The sequence below is a fragment of the Onthophagus taurus genome, unplaced genomic scaffold (genome assembly GCF_036711975.1).
Source record: "Onthophagus taurus isolate NC unplaced genomic scaffold, IU_Otau_3.0 ScKx7SY_12, whole genome shotgun sequence".
Lineage (NCBI taxonomy): Eukaryota > Metazoa > Arthropoda > Insecta > Coleoptera > Scarabaeidae > Onthophagus > Onthophagus taurus.
Genome location: NW_027248937.1, coordinates 474,797 through 482,032, shown reverse-complemented (window position 1 = coordinate 482,032; position 7,236 = coordinate 474,797).

The following is a 7,236-nucleotide window of genomic DNA, read 5'->3' as shown; positions in this document are numbered from 1 at the left end:
ACAAAAGTTGTAGCAAATTGTGCCCTTAACGCAATGGTCTGTAACATTTTTGCTCCCAGATGCATCAATATCGAGAATTTTTCAAAAATGTGGAAAATAGAAGAGTGTTGAAAAAAACGGTATCGGAAGCAGAGTACAGAAAAACTTTTACTACAAAAGTTGTAGCAAATTGTGCCCTTAACGCAATGGTCTGTAACATTTTTGCTCCCAGATGCATCAATGTCGAAAATTTTTCAAGAATGTTAAAAATAGAAGAGTGTTGAAAAAAAACGGTATCGGAAGCATAGTACAGAAAAACTTTTACTACAAAAGTTGTAGCAAATTGTGCCCTTAACGCAATGGTCTGTAACATTCTTGCTCCCAGATGCATCAATATCGAGAATTTTTCAAAAATGTGGAAAATAGAAGAGTGTTGAAAAAAAACGGTATCGGAATCAGAGTACAGAAAAACTTTTACTACAAAAGTTGTAGCAAATTGTGCCCTTAACGCAATGGTCTGTAACATTTTTGTGCCCAGATGCATCAATATCGAAAATTTTTCAAAAATGTGGAAAATAGAAGAGTGTTGAAAAAAAAACGGTATCGGAAGCATAGTACAGAAAAACTTTTACTACAAAAGTTGTAGCAAATTGTGCCCTTAACGCAATGGTCTGTAACATTCTTGCTCCCAGATGCATCAATATCGAGAATTTTTCAAAAATGTGGAAAATAGAAGAGTGTTGAAAAAAAACGGTATCGGAAGCAGAGTACAGAAAAACTTTTACTACAAAAGTTGTAGCAAATTGTACCCTTAACGCAATGGTCTGTAACATTTTCGCTCCCAGATGCATCAATATCGAGAATTTTTCAAAAATGTGGAAAATAGAAGTGTTGAAAAAAAACGGTATCGGAAGCAGAGTACAGAAAAACTTTTACTACAAAAGTTGTAGCAAATTGTGCCCTTAACGCAATGGTCTGTAACATTTTTGCTCCCAGATGCATCAATGTCGAGAATTTTTCAAGAATGTTAAAAATAGAAGAGTGTTGAAAAAAAACGGTATCGGAAGCATAGTACAGAAAAACTTTTACTACAAAAGTTGTAGCAAATTGTGCCCTTAACGCAATGGTCTGTAACATTCTTGCTCCCAGATGCATCAATATCGAGAATTTTTCAAAAATATGTAAAATAGAAGAGTGTTGAAAAAAAACGGTATTGGAAGCAGAGTACAGAAAAACTTTTACTACAAAAGTTGTAGCAAATTGTGCCCTTAACGCAATGGTCTGTAACATTTTTGCTCCCAGATGCATCAATATCGAGAATTTTTCAAAAATATGTAAAATAGAAGAGTGTTGAAAAAAAACGGTATCGGAAGCATAGTACAGAAAAACTTTTACTACAAAAGTTGTAGCAAATTGTGCCCTTAACGCAATGATCTGTAACATTTTTGCTCCCAGATGCATCAATATCGAGAATTTTTCAAAAATATGTGAAATAGAAGAGTGTTAAAAAAAAACGGTATCGGAAGCAGAGTACAGAAAAACTTTTACTACAAAAGTTGTAGCAAATTGTGCCCTTAACGCAATGGTCTGTAACATTTTTGCTCCCAGATGCATCAATATCGAGAATTTTTCAAAAATGTGGAAAATAGAAGAGTGTTGAAAAAAACGGTATCGGAAGCAGAGTACAGAAAAACTTTTACTACAAAAGTTGTAGCAAATTGTGCCCTTAACGCAATGGTCTGTAACATTTTTGCTCCCAGATGCATCAATGTCGAAAATTTTTCAAGAATGTTAAAAATAGAAGAGTGTTGAAAAAAAACGGTATCGGAAGCATAGTACAGAAAAACTTTTACTACAAAAGTTGTAGCAAATTGTGCCCTTAACGCAATGGTCTGTAACATTCTTGCTCCCAGATGCATCAATATCGAGAATTTTTCAAAAATGTGGAAAATAGAAGAGTGTTGAAAAAAAACGGTATCGGAATCAGAGTACAGAAAAACTTTTACTACAAAAGTTGTAGCAAATTGTGCCCTTAACGCAATGGTCTGTAACATTTTTGTGCCCAGATGCATCAATATCGAAAATTTTTCAAAAATGTGGAAAATAGAAGAGTGTTGAAAAAAAAACGGTATCGGAAGCATAGTACAGAAAAACTTTTACTACAAAAGTTGTAGCAAATTGTGCCCTTAACGCAATGGTCTGTAACATTCTTGCTCCCAGATGCATCAATATCGAGAATTTTTCAAAAATGTGGAAAATAGAAGAGTGTTGAAAAAAAACGGTATCGGAAGCAGAGTACAGAAAAACTTTTACTACAAAAGTTGTAGCAAATTGTACCCTTAACGCAATGGTCTGTAACATTTTCGCTCCCAGATGCATCAATATCGAGAATTTTTCAAAAATGTGGAAAATAGAAGTGTTGAAAAAAAACGGTATCGGAAGCAGAGTACAGAAAAACTTTTACTACAAAAGTTGTAGCAAATTGTGCCCTTAACGCAATGGTCTGTAACATTTTTGCTCCCAGATGCATCAATGTCGAGAATTTTTCAAGAATGTTAAAAATAGAAGAGTGTTGAAAAAAAACGGTATCGGAAGCATAGTACAGAAAAACTTTTACTACAAAAGTTGTAGCAAATTGTGCCCTTAACGCAATGGTCTGTAACATTCTTGCTCCCAGATGCATCAATATCGAGAATTTTTCAAAAATATGTAAAATAGAAGAGTGTTGAAAAAAAACGGTATTGGAAGCAGAGTACAGAAAAACTTTTACTACAAAAGTTGTAGCAAATTGTGCCCTTAACGCAATGGTCTGTAACATTTTTGCTCCCAGATGCATCAATATCGAGAATTTTTCAAAAATATGTAAAATAGAAGAGTGTTGAAAAAAAACGGTATCGGAAGCATAGTACAGAAAAACTTTTACTACAAAAGTTGTAGCAAATTGTGCCCTTAACGCAATGATCTGTAACATTTTTGCTCCCAGATGCATCAATATCGAGAATTTTTCAAAAATATGTAAAATAGAAGAGTGTTAAAAAAAAAACGGTATCGGAAGCAGAGTACAGAAAAACTTTTACTACAAAAGTTGTAGCAAATTGTGCCCTTAACGCAATGGTCTGTAACATTTTTGCTCCCAGATGCATCAATATCGAGAATTTTTCAAAAATGTGGAAAATAGAAGAGTGTTGAAAAAAACGGTATCGGAAGCAGAGTACAGAAAAACTTTTACTACAAAAGTTGTAGCAAATTGTGCCCTTAACGCAATGGTCTGTAACATTTTTGCTCCCAGATGCATCAATGTCGAAAATTTTTCAAGAATGTTAAAAATAGAAGAGTGTTGAAAAAAAAAGGTATCGGAAGCATAGTACAGAAATACTTTTACTACAAAAGTTGTAGCAAATTGTGCCCTTAACGCAATGGTCTGTAACATTCTTGCTCCCAGATGCATCAATATCGAGAATTTTTCAAAAATGTGGAAAATAGAAGAGTGTTGAAAAAAAAACGGTATCGGAAGCATAGTACAGAAAAACTTTTACTACAAAAGTTGTAGCAAATTGTGCCCTTAACGCAATGGTCTGTAACATTTTTGCTCCCAGATTCATCAATATCGAGAATTTTTCAAAAATGTGGAAAATAGAAGAGTGATGAAAAAAAATGGTATCGGAAGCAGAGTACAGAAAAACTTTTACTACAAAAGTTGTAGCAAATTGTACCCTTAACGCAATGGTCTGTAACATTTTCGCTCCCACTTGCATCAATATCGAGAATTTTTCAAAAATGTGGAAAATAGAAGTGTTGAAAAAAAACGGTATCGGAAGCAGAGTACAGAAAAACTTTTACTACAAAAGTTGTAGCAAATTGTGCCCTTAACGCAATGGTCTGTAACATTTTTGCTCCCAGATGCATCAATATCGAGAATTTTTCAAGAATGTTAAAAATAGAAGAGTGTTGAAAAAAAACGGTATCGGAAGCATAGTACAGAAAAACTTTTACTACAAAAGTTGTAGCAAATTGTGCCCTTAACGCAATGGTCTGTAACATTCTTGCTCCCAGATGCATCAATATCGAGAATTTTTCAAAAATATGTAAAATAGAAGAGTGTTGAAAAAAAACGGTATCGGAAGCAGAGTACAGAAAAACTTTTACTACAAAAGTTGTAGCAAATTGTGCCCTTAACGCAATGGTCTGTAACATTTTTGCTCCCAGATGCATCAATATCGAGAATTTTTCAAAAATGTGGAAAATAGAAGAGTGTTGAAAAAAACGGTATCGGAAGCAGAGTACAGAAAAACTTTTACTACAAAAGTTGTAGCAAATTGTGCCCTTAACGCAATGGTCTGTAACATTTTTGCTCCCAGATGCATCAATGTCGAAAATTTTTCAAGAATGTTAAAAATAGAAGAGTGTTGAAAAAAAACGGTATCGGAAGCATAGTACAGAAAAACTTTTACTACAAAAGTTGTAGCAAATTGTGCCCTTAACGCAATGGTCTAACATTTTTGTGCCCTGATGCATCAATATCGAAAATTTTTCAAAAATGTGGAAAATAGAAGAGTGTTGAAAAAAAAACGGTATCGGAAGCATAGTACAGAAAAACTTTTACTACAAAAGTTGTAGCAAATTGTGCCCTTAACGCAATGGTCTGTAAGATTTTTGCTCCCAGATGCATCAATATCGAGAATTTTTCAAAAATGTGGAAAATAGAAGAGTGATGAAAAAAAGCGGTATCGGAAGCAGAGTACAGAAAAACTTTTACTACAAAAGTTGTAGCAAATTGTGCCCTTAACGCAATGGTCTGTAACATTTTTGCTCCCAGATGCATCAATGTCGAAAATTTTTCAAGAATGTTAAAAATAGAAGAGTGTTGAAAAAAAACGGTATCGGAAGCATAGTACAGAAAAACTTTTACTACAAAAGTTGTAGCAAATTGTGCCCTTAACGCAATGGTCTCTAACATTTTTGCTCCCAGATGCATCAATATCGAGAATTTTTCAAAAATGTGGAAAATAGAAGCGTGTTGAAAAAAAACGGTATCGGAATCAGAGTACAGAAAAACTTTTACTACAAAAGTTGTAGCAAATTGTGCCCTTAACGCAATGGTCTGTAACATTTTTGTGCCCAGATGCATCAATATCGAAAATTTTTCAAAAATGTGGAAAATAGAAGAGTGTTGAAAAAAAAACGGTATCGGAAGCATAGTACAGAAAAACTTTTACTACAAAAGTTGTAGCAAATTGTGCCCTTAACGCAATGGTCTGTAAGATTTTTGCTCCCAGATGCATCAATATCGAGAATTTTTCAAAAATGTGGAAAATAGAAGAGTGATGAAAAAAAGCGGTATCGGAAGCAGAGTACAGAAAAACTTTTACTACAAAAGTTGTAGCAAATTGTGCCCTTAACGCAATGGTCTGTAACATTTTTGCTCCCAGATGCATCAATGTCGAAAATTTTTCAAAAATGTGGAAAATAGAAGAGTGTTGAAAAAAAACGGTATCGGAAGCAGAGTACAGAAAAACTTTTACTACAAAAGTTGTAGCAAATTGTGCCCTTAACGCAATGGTCTGTAACATTTTTGCTCCCAGATGCATCAATGTCGAAAATTTTTCAAGAATGTTAAAAATAGAAGAGTGTTGAAAAAAAAACGGTATCGGAAGCATAGTACAGAAAAACTTTTACTACAAAAGTTGTAGCAATTTGTGCCCTTAACGCAATGGTCTGTAACATTCTTGCTCCCAGATGCATCAATATCGAGAATTTTTCAAAAATATGTAAAATAGAAGAGTGTTTAAAAAAAACGGTATCGGAAGCATAGTACAGAAAAACTTTTACTACAAAAGTTGTAGCAAATTGTGCCCTTAACGCAATGGTCTCTAACATTTTTGCTCCCAGATGCATCAATATCGAGAATTTTTCAAAAATGTGGAAAATAGAAGCGTGTTGAAAAAAAACGGTATCGGAATCAGAGTACAGAAAAACTTTTACTACAAAAGTTGTAGCAAATTGTGCCCTTAACGCAATGGTCTGTAACATTTTTGTGCCCAGATGCATCAATATCGAAAATTTTTCAAAAATGTGGAAAATAGAAGAGTGTTGAAAAAAAAACGGTATCGGAAGCATAGTACAGAAAAACTTTTACTACAAAAGTTGTAGCAAATTGTGCCCTTAACGCAATGGTCTGTAAGATTTTTGCTCCCAGATGCATCAATATCGAGAATTTTTCAAAAATGTGGAAAATAGAAGAGTGATGAAAAAAAGCGGTATCGGAAGCAGAGTACAGAAAAACTTTTACTACAAAAGTTGTAGCAAATTGTGCCCTTAACGCAATGGTCTGTAACATTTTTGCTCCCAGATGCATCAATGTCGAAAATTTTTCAAAAATGTGGAAAATAGAAGAGTGATGAAAAAAAGCGGTATCGGAAGCAGAGTACAGAAAAACTTTTACTACAAAAGTTGTAGCAAATTGTGCCCTTAACGCAATGGTCTGTAACATTTTTGCTCCCAGATGCATCAATGTCGAAAATTTTTCAAGAATGTTAAAAATAGAAGAGTGTTGAAAAAAAACGGTATCGGAAGCATAGTACAGAAAAACTTTTACTACAAAAGTTGTAGCAAATTGTGCCCTTAACGCAATGGTCTCTAACATTTTTGCTCCCAGATGCATCAATATCGAGAATTTTTCAAAAATGTGGAAAATAGAAGCGTGTTGAAAAAAAACGGTATCGGAATCAGAGTACAGAAAAACTTTTACTACAAAAGTTGTAGCAAATTGTGCCCTTAACGCAATGGTCTGTAACATTTTTGTGCCCAGATGCATCAATATCGAAAATTTTTCAAAAATGTGGAAAATAGAAGAGTGTTGAAAAAAAAACGGTATCGGAAGCATAGTACAGAAAAACTTTTACTACAAAAGTTGTAGCAAATTGTGCCCTTAACGCAATGGTCTGTAAGATTTTTGCTCCCAGATGCATCAATATCGAGAATTTTTCAAAAATGTGGAAAATAGAAGAGTGATGAAAAAAAGCGGTATCGGAAGCAGAGTACAGAAAAACTTTTACTACAAAAGTTGTAGCAAATTGTGCCCTTAACGCAATGGTCTGTAACATTTTTGCTCCCAGATGCATCAATGTCGAAAATTTTTCAAGAATGTTAAAAATAGAAGAGTGTTGAAAAAAAACGGTATCGGAAGCATAGTACAGAAAAACTTTTACTACAAAAGTTGTAGCAAATTGTGCCCTTAACGCAATGGTCTCTAACATT